Raw genomic sequence first — 16,664 nt, 5'->3', positions numbered from 1 at the left:
TAGAACTGACATGTAGCGATACTACTTTGTGATGATTATATTACTAGATGCCAATAATGTGTGCCTATTGAAGAGTGATAAAGTCCATTCTTAATATTCTACAGAATCTTTCCAATCTATTCACCTTCCCATTGAATAATGAACATAATCAGCATCAACAATTAAAAGATGGCTGCCTGCAGGAATGGATAATTTTAAACTCTGCAAAATTGTCCATTTCACAAACAAAAACACCATTGTTTAAAAGACACTCACCTGAACAGGGACTTGAACCCTGGACCCTCAGATTAAAAGTCTGATGCTCTACCGACTGAGCTATCCAGGCTCTGAGTGCTGAAGTTGCTATATTGGAAACTGCTCGAAATATATAAAACATGACAATGTGCTGTGCAATTACAAAAAATGTGGAAAAATATATGTGTTACTGCAATCATGAACTGAAAGACTTGGCTTGTAGGGTCTCTTGATGAAATATATTTTAGTTTCCTCTGTGTTTAAGATGTAAATCCTTAGATGCGTTAAGTATCACCTCACTTCAATAATCACATTCAATTATTTTTGTCAAAGAGGTTTGATTTATTACTTGTCTAATTTAATCACTGTGTGCCTATCAAAGAAGGATTGATTTGAGTTCCTGATGAAACAAAGTCTTTAGAACTGACATGTAGTGATACTACTTTGTGATGATTATATTACTAGATGCCAATAATGTGTGCCTATTGAAGAGTGATAATGTCCATTCTTAATATTCTACAGAATCTTTCCAATCTATTCACCTTCCCATTGAATAATGAACATAATCAGCATCAACAATTAAAAGATGGCTGCCTTCAGGAATGGATAATTTTAAACTCTGCAAAATTGTCCATTTCACAAACAAAAACACCATTGTTTAAAAATCACTCGCCTGAACAGGGACTTGAACCCTGGACCCTCAGATTAAAAGTCTGAAGATTTACCGACTGAGCTATCCAGGCTCTGAGCACTGAAGTTGCCATATTGGAAACTGCTCGAAATATATAAAACATGACAATTTGCTGTGCAATTACAAAAAATGAGGAAAAATATATGTGTTACAGCTATCATGAACTGAAAGACTTGGCTTGTAGGGTCTCTTGATGAAATATATTTTAGTTTAATCTGTGTTTAAGATGTAAATCCTTAGATTCGTTAAGTATCACCTTACTTCAATAATCACATTCAATTATTTTTGTCAAAGAGGTTTGATTTATTACTTGTCTAATTTAATCACTGTGTGCCTATCAAAGAAGGATGGATTTGAGTTCCTGATGAAATACAGTCTTTAGAACTGACATGTAGCGATACTACTTTGTGATGATTATATTACTAGATGCCAATAATGTGTGCCTATTCAAGAGTGATAAAGTCCATTCTTAATATTCTACAGAATCTTTCCAATCTATTCACCTTCCCATTGAATAATGAACATAATCAGCATCAACAATTAAAAGATGGCTGCCTGCAGGAATGGATAATTTTAAACTTTGCAAAATTGTCCATTTCACAAACAAAAACAACATTGTTTAATAGACACTCGCCTGAACAGGGACTTGAACCCTGGGCCTTCAGATTAAAAGTCTGATGCTCTACCAACTGAGCTATCCAGGCTCTGAGCACTGAAGTTGCCATATTGGAAACTGCTCGAAATATATAAAACATGACAATTTGCTGTGCAATTACAAAAAATGTGGAAAAATATATGTGTTACTGCAATCATGAACTGAAAGACTTGGCTTGTAGGGTCTCTTGATGAAATATATTTTAGTTTCCTCTGTGTTTAAGATGTAAATCCTTAGATTCGTTAAGTATCACCTTACTTCAATAATCACATTCAATTATTTTTGTCAAAGAGGTTTGATTTATTACTTGTCTAATTTAATCACTGTGTGCCTATCAAAGAAGGATGGAGTTGTGTTCCTGATGAAATAAAGTCTTTAGAACTGACATGTAGCGATACTACTTTGTGATGATTATATTACTAGATGCCAATAATGTGTGCCTATTGAAGAGTGATAAAGTCCATTCTTAATATTCTACAGAATCTTTCCAATCTATTCACCTTCCCATTGAATAATGAACATAATCAGCATCAACAATTAAAAGATGGCTGCCTGCAGGAATGGATAATTTTAAACTTTGCAAAATTGTCCATTTCACAAACAAAAACAACATTGTTTAATAGACACTCGCCTGAATAGGGACTTGAACCGTGGACCCTCAGATTAAAAGTCTGATGCTCTACCGACTGAGCTATCCAGGCTCTGAGCACTGAAGTTGCCATATTGGAAACTGCTCGAAATATATAAAACATGACAATTTGCTGTGCAATTACAAAAAATGTGGAAAAATATATGTGTTACTGCAATCATGAACTGAAAAACTTGGCTTGTAGGGTCTCTTGATGAAATATATTTTAGTTTCCTCTGTGTTTAAGATGTAAATCCTTAGATTCGTTAAGTATCACCTTACTTCAATAATCACATTCAATTATTTTTGTCAAAGAGGTTTGATGTATTACTTGTCTAATTTAATCACTGTGTGCCTATCAAAGAAGGATGGAGTTGAGTTCCTGATGAAATAAAGTCTTTAGAACTGACATGTAGCGATACTACTTTGTGATGATTATATTACTAGATGCCAATAATGTGTGCCTATTGAAGAGTGATAAAGTCCATTCTTAATATTCTACAGAATCTTTCCAATCTATTCACCTTCCCACTGAATAATGAACATAATCAGCATCAACAATTAAAAGATGGCTGCCTGCAGGAATGGATAATTTTAAACTCTGCAAAATTGTCCATTTCACAAACAAAAACACCATTGTTTAAAACACACTCGCCTGAACAGGGACTTGAACGCTGGACCCTCAGATTAAAAGTCTGATGCTCTACCGACTGAGCTATCCAGGCTCTGAGCACTGAAGTTGTCATATTGGAAACTGCTCGAAATATATAAAACATGACAATTTGCTGTGCAATTACGAAAAATTTGGAAAAATATATGTGTTACTGCAATCAGGAACTGAAAGACTTGACTTGTAGGGTATCTTGATGAAATATATTTTAGTTTAATCTGTGTTTAAGATGTAAATCCTTAGATTCGTTAAGTATCACCTTACTTCAATAATCACATTCAATTATTTTTGTCAAAGAGGTTTGATTTATTACTTGTCTAATTTAATCACTGTGTGCCTATCAAAGAAGGATGGATTTGAGTTCCAGATGAAATAAAGTCTTTAGAACTGACATGTAGCGATACTACTTTGTGATGATTATATTACTAGATGCCAATAATGTGTGCCTATTCAAGAGTGATAAAGTCCATTCTTAATATTCTACAGAATCTTTCCAATCTATTCACCTTCCCATTGAATAATGAACATAATCAGCATCAACAATTAAAAGATGGCTGCCTGCAGGAATGGATAATTTTAAACTTTGCAAAATTGTCCATTTCACAAACAAAAACAACATTGTTTAATAGACACTCGCCTGAACAGGGACTTGAACCCTGGACCCTCAGATTAAAAGTCTGATGCTTTACTGATTGAGCTATCCAGGATCTGAGCACTGAAGTTGCCATATTGGAAACTGCTCGAAATATATAAAACATGACAATTTGCTGTGCAATTACAAAAAATGTGGAAAAATATATGTGTTACTGCAATCATGAACTGAAAAACTTGGCTTGTAGGGTCTCTTGATGAAATATATTTTAGTTTCCTCTGTGTTTAAGATGTAAATCCTTAGATTCGTTAAGTATCACCTTACTTCAATAATCACATTCAATTATTTTTGTCAAAGAGGTTTGATTTATTACTTGTCTAATTTAATCACTGTGTGCCTATCAAAGAAGGATGGATTTGAGTTCCTGATTAAATAAAGTCTTTAGAACTGACATGTAGCGATACTACTTTGTGATGATTATATTACTAGATGCCAATAATGTGTGCCTATTGAAGAGTGATAAAGTCCATTCTTAATATTCTACAGAATCTTTCCAATCTATTCACCTTCCCATTGAATAATGAACATAATCAGCATCAACAATTAAAAGATGGCTGCCTGCAGGAATGGATAATTTTAAACTCTGCAAAATTGTCCATTTCACAAACAAAAACACCATTGTTTAAAAGACACTCACCTGAACAGGGACTTGAACCCTGGACCCTCAGATTAAAAGTCTGATGCTCTACCGACTGAGCTATCCAGGCTCTGAGTGCTGAAGTTGCTATATTGGAAACTGCTCGAAATATATAAAACATGACAATGTGCTGTGCAATTACAAAAAATGTGGAAAAATATATGTGTTACTGCAATCATGAACTGAAAGACTTGGCTTGTAGGGTCTCTTGATGAAATATATTTTAGTTTCCTCTGTGTTTAAGATGTAAATCCTTAGATGCGTTAAGTATCACCTCACTTCAATAATCACATTCAATTATTTTTGTCAAAGAGGTTTGATTTATTACTTGTCTAATTTAATCACTGTGTGCCTATCAAAGAAGGATTGATTTGAGTTCCTGATGAAACAAAGTCTTTAGAACTGACATGTAGTGATACTACTTTGTGATGATTATATTACTAGATGCCAATAATGTGTGCCTATTGAAGAGTGATAATGTCCATTCTTAATATTCTACAGAATCTTTCCAATCTATTCACCTTCCCATTGAATAATGAACATAATCAGCATCAACAATTAAAAGATGGCTGCCTTCAGGAATGGATAATTTTAAACTCTGCAAAATTGTCCATTTCACAAACAAAAACACCATTGTTTAAAAATCACTCGCCTGAACAGGGACTTGAACCCTGGACCCTCAGATTAAAAGTCTGAAGATTTACCGACTGAGCTATCCAGGCTCTGAGCACTGAAGTTGCCATATTGGAAACTGCTCGAAATATATAAAACATGACAATTTGCTGTGCAATTACAAAAAATGAGGAAAAATATATGTGTTACAGCTATCATGAACTGAAAGACTTGGCTTGTAGGGTCTCTTGATGAAATATATTTTAGTTTAATCTGTGTTTAAGATGTAAATCCTTAGATTCGTTAAGTATCACCTTACTTCAATAATCACATTCAATTATTTTTGTCAAAGAGGTTTGATTTATTACTTGTCTAATTTAATCACTGTGTGCCTATCAAAGAAGGATGGATTTGAGTTCCTGATGAAATACAGTCTTTAGAACTGACATGTAGCGATACTACTTTGTGATGATTATATTACTAGATGCCAATAATGTGTGCCTATTCAAGAGTGATAAAGTCCATTCTTAATATTCTACAGAATCTTTCCAATCTATTCACCTTCCCATTGAATAATGAACATAATCAGCATCAACAATTAAAAGATGGCTGCCTGCAGGAATGGATAATTTTAAACTTTGCAAAATTGTCCATTTCACAAACAAAAACAACATTGTTTAATAGACATCCGCCTGAACAGGGACTTGAACCCTGGGCCTTCAGATTAAAAGTCTGATGCTCTACCAACTGAGCTATCCAGGCTCTGAGCACTGAAGTTGCCATATTGGAAACTGCTCGAAATATATAAAACATGACAATTTGCTGTGCAATTACAAAAAATGTGGAAAAATATATGTGTTACTGCAATCATGAACTGAAAGACTTGGCTTGTAGGGTCTCTTGATGAAATATATTTTAGTTTCCTCTGTGTTTAAGATGTAAATCCTTAGATTCGTTAAGTATCACCTTACTTCAATAATCACATTCAATTATTTTTGTCAAAGAGGTTTGATTTATTACTTGTCTAATTTAATCACTGTGTGCCTATCAAAGAAGGATGGAGTTGTGTTCCTGATGAAATAAAGTCTTTAGAACTGACATGTAGCGATACTACTTTGTGATGATTATATTACTAGATGCCAATAATGTGTGCCTATTGAAGAGTGATAAAGTCCATTCTTAATATTCTACAGAATCTTTCCAATCTATTCACCTTCCCATTGAATAATGAACATAATCAGCATCAACAATTAAAAGATGGCTGCCTGCAGGAATGGATAATTTTAAACTTTGCAAAATTGTCCATTTCACAAACAAAAACAACATTGTTTAATAGACACTCGCCTGAATAGGGACTTGAACCGTGGACCCTCAGATTAAAAGTCTGATGCTCTACCGACTGAGCTATCCAGGCTCTGAGCACTGAAGTTGCCATATTGGAAACTGCTCGAAATATATAAAACATGACAATTTGCTGTGCAATTACAAAAAATGTGGAAAAATATATGTGTTACTGCAATCATGAACTGAAAAACTTGGCTTGTAGGGTCTCTTGATGAAATATATTTTAGTTTCCTCTGTGTTTAAGATGTAAATCCTTAGATTCGTTAAGTATCACCTTACTTCAATAATCACATTCAATTATTTTTGTCAAAGAGGTTTGATGTATTACTTGTCTAATTTAATCACTGTGTGCCTATCAAAGAAGGATGGAGTTGAGTTCCTGATGAAATAAAGTCTTTAGAACTGACATGTAGCGATACTACTTTGTGATGATTATATTACTAGATGCCAATAATGTGTGCCTATTGAAGAGTGATAAAGTCCATTCTTAATATTCTACAGAATCTTTCCAATCTATTCACCTTCCCACTGAATAATGAACATAATCAGCATCAACAATTAAAAGATGGCTGCCTGCAGGAATGGATAATTTTAAACTCTGCAAAATTGTCCATTTCACAAACAAAAACACCATTGTTTAAAACACACTCGCCTGAACAGGGACTTGAACGCTGGACCCTCAGATTAAAAGTCTGATGCTCTACCGACTGAGCTATCCAGGCTCTGAGCACTGAAGTTGTCATATTGGAAACTGCTCGAAATATATAAAACATGACAATTTGCTGTGCAATTACGAAAAATTTGGAAAAATATATGTGTTACTGCAATCAGGAACTGAAAGACTTGACTTGTAGGGTATCTTGATGAAATATATTTTAGTTTAATCTGTGTTTAAGATGTAAATCCTTAGATTCGTTAAGTATCACCTTACTTCAATAATCACATTCAATTATTTTTGTCAAAGAGGTTTGATTTATTACTTGTCTAATTTAATCACTGTGTGCCTATCAAAGAAGGATGGATTTGAGTTCCAGATGAAATAAAGTCTTTAGAACTGACATGTAGCGATACTACTTTGTGATGATTATATTACTAGATGCCAATAATGTGTGCCTATTGAAGAGTGATAAAGTCCATTCTTAATATTCTAAAGAATCTCTCCAATCTATACACCTTCCCATTGAATAATGAACATAATCAGCATCAACAATTAAAAGATGGCTGCCTGCAGGAATGGATGATTTTAAACTCTGCAAAATTGTCCATTTCACAAACAAAAACACCATTGTTTAAATGACACTCGCAAGAACAGGGACTTGAACCCTGGACCCTCAGATTAAAAGTCTGATGCTCTACCGACTGAGCTATCCAGGCTCTGAGCACTGAACTTGCCATATTGGAAACTGCTCGAAATATATAAAACATGACAATTTGCTGTGCAATTACAAAAAATGTGGAAAAATATATGTGTTACTGCAATCATGAACTGAAAGACTTGGCTTGTAGGGTATCTTGATGAAATATATTTTAGTTTCCTCTGTGTTTAAGATGTAAATCCTTAGATTCGTTAAGTATCACCTTACTTCAATAATCACATTCAATTATTTTTGTCAAAGAGGTTTGATTTATTACTTGTCTAATTTAATCACTGTGTGCCTATCAAAGAAGGATGGATTTGAGTTCCTGATGAAATAAAGTCTTTAGAACTGACATGTAGCGATACTACTTTGTGATGATTATACTACTAGATGCCAATAATGTGTGCCTATTGAAGAGTGATTAAGTCCATTCTTAATATTCTACAGAATCTTTCCAATCTATACACCTTCCCATTGAATAATGAACATAATCAGCATCAACAATTAAAAGATGGCTGCCTGCAGGAATGGATGATTTTAAACTCTGCAAAATTGTCCATTTCACAAACAAAAACACCATTGTTTAAAAGACACTCGCCTGAACAGGGACTTGAACGCTGGACCCTCAGATTAAAAGTCTGATGCTCTACCGACTGAGCTATCCAGGCTCTGAGCACTGAAGTTGTCATATTGGAAACTGCTCGAAATATATAAAACATGACAATTTGCTGTGCAATTACAAAAATTTGGAAAAATATATGTGTTACTGCAATCAGGAACTGAAAGACTTGGCTTGTAGGGTATCTTGATGAAATATATTTTAGTTTCCTCTGTGTTTAAGATGTAAATCCTTAGATTCGTTAAGTATCACCTTACTTCAATAATCACATTCAATTATTTTTGTCAAAGAGGTTTGATTTATTACTTGTCTAATTTAATCACTGTGTGCCTATCAAAGAAGGATGGAGTTGAGTTCCTGATGAAATAAAGTCTTTAGAACTGACATGTATCGATACTACTTTGTGATGATTATATTACTAGATGCCAATAATGTGTGCTTATTGAAGAGTGATAAAGTCCATTCTTAATATTCTACAGAATCTTTCCAATCTATTCACCTTCCCATTGAATAATGAACATAATCAGCATCAACAATTAAAATATGGCTGCCTGCAGGAATGGATAATTTTAAACTCTGCAAAATTGTCCATTTCACAAACAAAAACACCATTGTTTAAAAGACACTCGCCTGAACAGGGACTTGAACGCTGGACCCTCAGATTAAAAGTCTGATGTTCTACCGACTGAGCTATCCAGGATCTGAGCACTGAAGTTGTCATATTGGAAACTGCTCGAAATATATAAAACATGACAATTTGCTGTGCAATTACAAAAAATGTGGAAAAATATATGTGTTACTGCAATCAGGAACTGAAAGACTTGACTTGTAGGGTATCTTGATGAAATATATTTTAGTTTAATCTGTGTTTAAGATGTAAATCCTTAGATTCGTTAAGTATCACCATACTTCAATAATCACATTCAATTATTTTTGTCAAAGAGGTTTGATTTATTACTTGTCTAATTTAATCACTGTGTGCCTATAAAGGAAGGATGGAATTGAGTTCCTGATGAAATAAAGTCTTTAGAACTGACATGTAGCGATACTACTTTGTGATGATTATATTACTAGATGCCAATAATGTGTGCCTATTGAAGAGTGATAAAGTCCTTTCTTAATACTCTACAGAATCTTTCCAATCTATACCCCTTCCCATTGAATAATGAACATAATCAGCATCAACAATTAAAAGATGGCTGCCTGCAGGAATGGATGATTTTAAACTCTGCAAAATTGTCCATTTCACAAACAAAAACACCACACTCGCCTGAACAGGGACTTGAACCCTGGACCCTCAGATTAAAAGTCTGATGCTCTACCGACTGAGCTATCCAGTATCTGAGTGCTGAAGTTGTCATAATGGAAACTGTTCGAAATATATAAAACATGACAATTTGCTGTGCAATTACAAAAAATGTGGAAAAATATATGTGTTACTGCAATCATGAACTGAAAGACTTGGCTTGTAGGGTATCTTAATGAAATATATTTTAGTTTCCTCTGTGTTTAAGTTGTAAATCCTTAGATGATTTAAGTATCACCTCACTTCAATAATCACATTCAATTATTTTTGTCAAAGAGGTTTGATTTATCACTTGTCTAATTTAATCACTGTGTGCCTATTAAAGAAGGATGGATTTGAGTTCCTGATGAAACAAAGTCTTTAGAACTGACATGTAGTGATACTACTTTGTGATGACTATATTACTAGATGCCAATAATGTGTGCCTATTGAAGAGTAATAAAGTCCATTCTTAATATTCTAAAGAATCTCTCCAATCTATACACCTTCCCATTGAATAATGAACATAATCAGCATCAACAATTAAAAGATGGCTGCCTGCAGGAATGGATGATTTTAAACTCTGCAAAATTGTCCATTTCACAAACAAAAACACCATTGTTTAAAAGACGCTCGCCTGAACAGGGACTTGAACCCTGGACCCTCAGATTAAAAGTCTGATGCTCTACCGACCGAGCTATCCAGGCTCTGAGCACTGAAGTTGCAATATTGGAAACTGCTCGAAATATATAAAACATGACAATTTGCTGTGCAATTACAAAAAATGAGGAAAAATATATGTGTTACAGCTATCATGAACTGAAAGACTTGGCTTGTAGGGTCTCTTGATGAAATATATTTTAGTTTAATCTGTGTTTAAGATGTAAATCCTTAGATTCGTTAAGTATCACCTTACTTCAATAATCACATTCAATTATTTTTGTCAAAGAGGTTTGATTTATTACTTGTCTAATTTAATCACTGTGTGCCTATCAAAGAAGGATGGATTTGAGTTCCTGATGAAATAAAGTCTTTAGAACTGACATGTAGCGATACTACTTTGTGATGATTATATTACTAGATGCCAATAATGTGTGCCTATTCAAGAGTGATAAAGTCCATTCTTAATATTCTACAGAATCTTTCCAATCTATTCACCTTCCCATTGAATAATGAACATAATCAGCATCAACAATTAAAAGATGGCTGCCTGCAGGAATGGATAATTTTAAACTTTGCAAAATTGTCCATTTCACAAACAAAAACAACATTGTTTAATAGACACTCGCCTGAACAGGGACTTGAACCCTAGACCCTCAGATTAAAAGTCTGATGCTTTACCAACTGAGCTATCCAGGATCTGAGCACTGAAGTTGCAATATTGGAAACTGCTCGAAATATATAAAACATGACAATTTGCTGTGCAATTACAAAAAATGTGGAAAAATATATGTGTTACTGCAATCATGAACTGAAAGACTTGGCTTGTAGGGTCTCTTGATGAAATATATTTTAGTTTCCTCTGTGTTTAAGATGTAAATCCTTAGATTCGTTAAGTATCACCTTACTTCAATAATCACATTCAATTATTTTTGTCAAAGAGGTTTGATTTATTACTTGTCTAATTTAATCACTGTGTGCCTATCAAAGAAGGATGGATTTGAGTTCCTGATGAAATAAAGTCTTTAGAACTGACATGTAGCGATACTACTTTGTGATGATTATATTACTAGATGCCAATAATGTGTGCCTATTGAAGAGTGATAAAGTCCATTCTTAATATTCTACAGAATCTTTCCAATCTATTCACCTTCCCATTGAATAATGAACATAATCAGCATCAACAATTAAAAGATGGCTGCCTGCAGGAATGGATAATTTTAAACTCTGCAAAATTGTCCATTTCACAAACAAAAACACCATTGTTTAAAAGACACTCACCTGAACAGGGACTTGAACCCTGGACCCTCAGATTAAAAGTCTGATGCTCTACCGACTGAGCTATCCAGGCTCTGAGTGCTGAAGTTGCTATATTGGAAACTGCTCGAAATATATAAAACATGACAATGTGCTGTGCAATTACAAAAAATGTGGAAAAATATATGTGTTACTGCAATCATGAACTGAAAGACTTGGCTTGTAGGGTCTCTTGATGAAATATATTTTAGTTTCCTCTGTGTTTAAGATGTAAATCCTTAGATGCTTTAAGTATCACCTCACTTCAGTAATCACATTCAATTATTTTTGTCAAAGAGGTTTGATTTATTACTTGTCTAATTTAATCACTGTGTGCCTATCAAAGAAGGATGGATTTGAGTTCCTGATGAAACAAAGTCTTTAGAACTGACATGTAGTGATACTACTTTGTGATGATTATATTACTAGATGCCAATAATGTGTGCCTATTGAAGAGTGATAATGTCCATTCTTAATATTCTACAGAATCTTTCCAATCTATTCACCTTCCCATTGAATAATGAACATAATCAGCATCAACAATTAAAAGATGGCTGCCTTCAGGAATGGATAATTTTAAACTCTGCAAAATTGTCCATTTCACAAACAAAAACACCATTGTTTAAAAATCACTCGCCTGAACAGGGACTTGAACCCTGGACCCTCAGATTAAAAGTCTGAAGATTTACCGACTGAGCTATCCAGGCTCTGAGCACTGAAGTTGCCATATTAGAAACTGCTCGAAATATATAAAACATGACAATTTGCTGTGCAATTACAAAAAATGTGGAAAAATATATGTGTTACTGCAATCATGAACTGAAAGACTTGGCTTGTAGGGTCTCTTGCTGAAATATATTTTAGTTTCCTCTGTGTTTAAGATGTAAATCCTTAGATTCGTTAAGTATCACCATACTTCAATAATCACATTCAATTATTTTTGTCAAAGAGGTTTGATTTATTACTTGTCTAATTTAATCACTGTGTGCCTATCAAAGAAGGATGGAGTTGAGTTCCTGATGAAATAAAGTCTTTAGAACTGACATGTGGCGATACTACTTTGTGATGATTATATTACTAGATGTCAATAATGTGTGCCTATTGAAGAGTGATAAAGTCCATTCTTAATATTCTACAGAATCTTTCCAATCTATTCACCTTCCCATTGAATAATGAACATAATCAGCATCAACAATTAAAAGATGGCTGCCTGCAGGAATGGATAATTTTAAACTTTGCAAAATTGTCCATTTCACAAACAAAAACAACATTGTTTAATAGACACTCGCCTGAATAGGGACTTGAACCCTGGACCCTCAGATTAAAAGTCTGATGCTCTACCGACTGAGCTATCCAGGCTCTGAGCACTGAAGTTGCTATATTGGAAACTGCTCGAAATATATAAAACATGACAATTTGCTGTGCAATTACAAAAAATGTGGAAAAATATATGTGTTACTGCAATCATGAACTGAAAAACTTGGCTTGTAGGGTCTCTTGATGAAATATATTTTAGTTTCCTCTGTGTTTAAGATGTAAATCCTTAGATTCGTTAAGTATCACCTTACTTCAATAATCACATTCAATTATTTTTGTCAAAGAGGTTTGATTTATTACTTGTCTAATTTAATCACTGTGTGCCTATCAAAGAAGGATGGAGTTGAGTTCCTGATGAAATAAAGTCTTTAGAACTGACATGTAGCGATACTACTTTGTGATGATTATATTACTAGATGCCAATAATGTGTGCTTATTGAAGAGTGATAAAGTCCATTCTTAATATTCTACAGAATCTTTCCAATCTATTCACCTTCCCATTGAATAATGAACATAATCAGCATCAACAATTAAAAGATGGCTGCCTGCAGGAATGGATAATTTTAAACTCTGCAAAATTGTCCATTTCACAAACAAAAACACCATTGTTTAAAAGACACTCGCCTGAACAGGGACTTGAACCCTGGACCCTCAGATTAAAAGTCTGATGCTCTACCAACTGAGCTATCCAGGCTCTGAGCACTGAAGTTGCCATATTGGAAACTGCTCGAAATATATAAAACATGACAATTTGCTGTGCAATTACAAAAAATGTGGAAAAATATATGTGTTACTGCAATCATGAACTGAAAAACTTGGCTTGTAGGGTCTCTTGATGAAATATATTTTAGTTTCCTCTGTGTTTAAGATGTAAATCCTTAGATTCGTTAAGTATCACCTTACTTCAATAATCACATTCAATTTTTTTTGTCAAAGAGGTTTGATTTATTACTTGTCTAATTTAATCACTGTGTGCCTATCAAAGAAGGATGGATTTGAGTTCCTGATGAAATAAAGTCTTTAGAACTGACATGTAGCGATACTACTTTGTGATGATTATATTACTAGATGCCAATAATGTGTGCCTATTGAAGAGTGATAAAGTCCATTCTTAATATTCTACAGAATCTTTCCAATCTATTCACCTTCCCATTAAATAATGAACATAATCAGCATCAACAATTAAAAGATGGCTGCCTGCAGGAATGGATAATTTTAAACTCTGCAAAATTGTCCATTTCACAAACAAAAACACCATTGTTTAAAAGACACTCGCCTGAACAGGGACTTGAACGCTGGACCCTCAGATTAAAAGTCTGATGTTCTACCGACTGAGCTATCCAGGCTCTGAGCACTGAAGTTGTCATATTGGAAACTGCTCGAAATATATAAAACATGACAATTTGCTGTGCAATTACAAAAAATGTGGAAAAATATATGTGTTACTGCAATCAGGAACTGAAAGACTTGACTTGTAGGGTATCTTGATGAAATATATTTTAGTTTAATCTGTGTTTAAGATGTAAATCCTTAGATTCGTTAAGTATCACCTTACTTCAATAATCACATTCAATTATTTTTGTCAAAGAGGTTTGATTTATTACTTGTCTAATTTAATCACTGTGTGCCTATCAAAGAAGGATGGATTTGAGTTCCTGATGAAATAAAGTCTTTAGAACTGACATGTAGCGATACTACTTTGTGATGATTATATTACTAGATGCCAATAATGTGTGCCTATTGAAGAGTGATAAAGTCCATTCTTAATATTCTAAAGAATCTCTCCAATCTATACACCTTCCCATTGAATAATGAACATAATCAGCATCAACAATTAAAAGATGGCTGCCTGCAGGAATGGATGATTTTAAACTCTGCAAAATTGTCCATTTCACAAACAAAAACACCACACTCGCCTGAATAGGGACTTGAACCCTGGACCCTCATATTAAAAGTCTGATGCTCTACCGACTGAGCTATCCAGTATCTGAGTGCTGAAGTTGTCATAATGGAAACTGTTCGAAATATTTAAAACATGACAATTTGCTGTGCAATTACAAAAAATGTGGAAAAATATATGTGTTACTGCAATCATGAACTGAAAGACTTGGCTTGTAGGGTATCTTGATGAAATATATTTTAGTTTCCTCTGTGTTTAAGTTGTAAAACCTTAGATGATTTAAGTATCACCTCACTTCAATAATCACATTCAATTATTTTTGTCAAAGAGGTTTGATTTATCACTTGTCTAATTTAATCACTGTGTGCCTATTAAAGAAGGATGGATTTGAGTTCCTGATGAAATAAAGTCTTTAGAACTGACATGTAGCGATACTACTTTGTGATGATTATATTACTAGATGCCAATAATGTGTGCTTATTGAAGAGTGATAAAGTCCATTCTTAATATTCTACAGAATCTTTCCAATCTATTCACCTTCCCATTGAATAATGAACATAATCAGCATCAACAATTAAAAGATGGCTGCCTGCAGGAATGGATAATTTTAAACTCTGCAAAATTGTCCATTTCACAAACAAAAACACCATTGTTTAAAAGACACTTGCCTGAACAGGGACTTGAACCCTGGACCCTCAGATTAAAAGTCTGATGCTCTACCGACTGAGCTATCCAGGCTCTGAGCACAGAAGTTGCCATATTGGAAACTGCTCGAAATATATAAAACATGACAATTTGCTGTGCAATTACAAAAAATGTGGAAAAATATATGTGTTACTGCAATCATGAACTGAAAAACTTGGCTTGTAGGGTCTCTTGATGAAATATATATTTAGTTTCCTCTGTGTTTAAGATGTAAATCCTTAGATTCGTTAAGTATCACCTTACTTCAATAATCACATTCAATTATTTTTGTCAAAGAGGTTTGATTTATTACTTGTCTAATTTAATCACTGTGTGCCTATCAAAGAAGGATGGATTTGAGTTCCTGATGAAATAAAGTCTTTAGAACTGACATGTAGCGATACTACTTTGTGATGATTATATTACTAGATGCCAATAATGTGTGCCTATTGAAGAGTGATAAAGTCCATTCTTAATATTCTACAGAATCTTTCCAATCTATTCACCTTCCCATTGAATAATGAACATAATCAGCATCAACAATTAAAAGATGGCTGCCTGCAGGAATGGATAATTTTAAACTCTGCAAAATTGTCCATTTCACAAACAAAAACACCATTGTTTAAAAGACACTCGCCTGAACAGGGACTTGAACGCTGGACCCTCAGATTAAAAGTCTGATGTTCTACCGACTGAGCTATCCAGGCTCTGAGCACTGAAGTTGTCATATTGGAAACTGCTCGAAATATATAAAACATGACAATTTGCTGTGCAATTACAAAAAATGTGGAAAAATATATGTGTTACTGCAATCAGGAACTGAAAGACTTGACTTGTAGGGTATCTTGATGAAATATATTTTAGTTTAATCTGTGTTTAAGATGTAAATCCTTAGATTCGTTAAGTATCACCTTACTTCAATAATCACATTCAATTATTTTTGTCAAAGAGGTTTGATTTATTAATTGTCTAATTTAATCACTGTGTGCCTATCAAAGAAGGATGGATTTGAGTTCCTGATGAAATAAAGTCTTTAGAACTGACATGTAGCGATACTACTTTGTGATGATTATATTACTAGATGCCAATAATGTGTGCCTATTGAAGAGTGATAAAGTCCATTCTTAATATTCTAAAGAATATCTCCAATCTATACACCTTCCCATTGAATAATGAACATAATCAGCATCAACAATTAAAAGATGGCTGCCTGCAGGAATGGATGATTTTAAACTCTGCAAAATTGTCCATTTCACAAACAAAAACACCACACTCGCCTGAACAGGGACTTGAACCCTGGACCCTCAGATTAAAAGTCTGATGCTCTACCGACTGAGCTATCCGTTATCTGAGTGCTGAAGTTGTCATAATGGAAACTGTTCGAAATATATAAAACATGACAATTTGCTGTGCAATTACAAA

General features: G+C 33.9%; 16 non-coding genes across 16 annotated transcripts; all 16 read right to left on the bottom strand.

Moving 5' to 3' along the window:
• Positions 1-252: 252 nt before the first annotated feature.
• On the bottom strand, positions 253-325 carry TRNAK-UUU (transfer RNA lysine (anticodon UUU)). The gene has a single exon. It is a non-coding gene; the product is annotated as a tRNA-Lys (tRNA).
• A 579-nt stretch (positions 326-904) lies between these two features.
• Positions 905-977, bottom strand: TRNAK-UUU (transfer RNA lysine (anticodon UUU)). The gene has a single exon. It is a non-coding gene; the product is annotated as a tRNA-Lys (tRNA).
• Positions 978-1,556: 579 nt separating this feature from the next.
• TRNAK-UUU (transfer RNA lysine (anticodon UUU)) lies at positions 1,557-1,629 on the bottom strand. Its single transcript has one exon. It is a non-coding gene; the product is annotated as a tRNA-Lys (tRNA).
• Positions 1,630-2,860: 1,231 nt separating this feature from the next.
• On the bottom strand, positions 2,861-2,933 carry TRNAK-UUU (transfer RNA lysine (anticodon UUU)). Its single transcript has one exon. It is a non-coding gene; the product is annotated as a tRNA-Lys (tRNA).
• A 1,231-nt stretch (positions 2,934-4,164) lies between these two features.
• Positions 4,165-4,237, bottom strand: TRNAK-UUU (transfer RNA lysine (anticodon UUU)). The gene has a single exon. It is a non-coding gene; the product is annotated as a tRNA-Lys (tRNA).
• A 579-nt stretch (positions 4,238-4,816) lies between these two features.
• On the bottom strand, positions 4,817-4,889 carry TRNAK-UUU (transfer RNA lysine (anticodon UUU)). Its single transcript has one exon. It is a non-coding gene; the product is annotated as a tRNA-Lys (tRNA).
• A 579-nt stretch (positions 4,890-5,468) lies between these two features.
• Positions 5,469-5,541, bottom strand: TRNAK-UUU (transfer RNA lysine (anticodon UUU)). Its single transcript has one exon. It is a non-coding gene; the product is annotated as a tRNA-Lys (tRNA).
• A 1,231-nt stretch (positions 5,542-6,772) lies between these two features.
• TRNAK-UUU (transfer RNA lysine (anticodon UUU)) lies at positions 6,773-6,845 on the bottom strand. The gene has a single exon. It is a non-coding gene; the product is annotated as a tRNA-Lys (tRNA).
• A 1,231-nt stretch (positions 6,846-8,076) lies between these two features.
• On the bottom strand, positions 8,077-8,149 carry TRNAK-UUU (transfer RNA lysine (anticodon UUU)). The gene has a single exon. It is a non-coding gene; the product is annotated as a tRNA-Lys (tRNA).
• Positions 8,150-9,365: 1,216 nt separating this feature from the next.
• TRNAK-UUU (transfer RNA lysine (anticodon UUU)) lies at positions 9,366-9,440 on the bottom strand. Its single transcript has one exon. It is a non-coding gene; the product is annotated as a tRNA-Lys (tRNA).
• A 579-nt stretch (positions 9,441-10,019) lies between these two features.
• On the bottom strand, positions 10,020-10,092 carry TRNAK-UUU (transfer RNA lysine (anticodon UUU)). Its single transcript has one exon. It is a non-coding gene; the product is annotated as a tRNA-Lys (tRNA).
• Positions 10,093-11,323: 1,231 nt separating this feature from the next.
• On the bottom strand, positions 11,324-11,396 carry TRNAK-UUU (transfer RNA lysine (anticodon UUU)). Its single transcript has one exon. It is a non-coding gene; the product is annotated as a tRNA-Lys (tRNA).
• A 579-nt stretch (positions 11,397-11,975) lies between these two features.
• TRNAK-UUU (transfer RNA lysine (anticodon UUU)) lies at positions 11,976-12,048 on the bottom strand. Its single transcript has one exon. It is a non-coding gene; the product is annotated as a tRNA-Lys (tRNA).
• A 579-nt stretch (positions 12,049-12,627) lies between these two features.
• TRNAK-UUU (transfer RNA lysine (anticodon UUU)) lies at positions 12,628-12,700 on the bottom strand. Its single transcript has one exon. It is a non-coding gene; the product is annotated as a tRNA-Lys (tRNA).
• A 579-nt stretch (positions 12,701-13,279) lies between these two features.
• On the bottom strand, positions 13,280-13,352 carry TRNAK-UUU (transfer RNA lysine (anticodon UUU)). The gene has a single exon. It is a non-coding gene; the product is annotated as a tRNA-Lys (tRNA).
• Positions 13,353-15,223: 1,871 nt separating this feature from the next.
• TRNAK-UUU (transfer RNA lysine (anticodon UUU)) lies at positions 15,224-15,296 on the bottom strand. The gene has a single exon. It is a non-coding gene; the product is annotated as a tRNA-Lys (tRNA).
• Between the last annotated feature and the right edge of the window lie 1,368 nt (positions 15,297-16,664).

Source organism: Pseudophryne corroboree, unplaced genomic scaffold (genome assembly GCF_028390025.1).
Source record: "Pseudophryne corroboree isolate aPseCor3 unplaced genomic scaffold, aPseCor3.hap2 scaffold_1586, whole genome shotgun sequence".
In the NCBI taxonomy this organism is placed as follows: Eukaryota; Metazoa; Chordata; class Amphibia; order Anura; family Myobatrachidae; genus Pseudophryne; species Pseudophryne corroboree.
The sequence above is the reverse complement of the archived record's forward strand: the minus strand, read 5'-3'. Positions and strand labels throughout refer to the sequence as shown.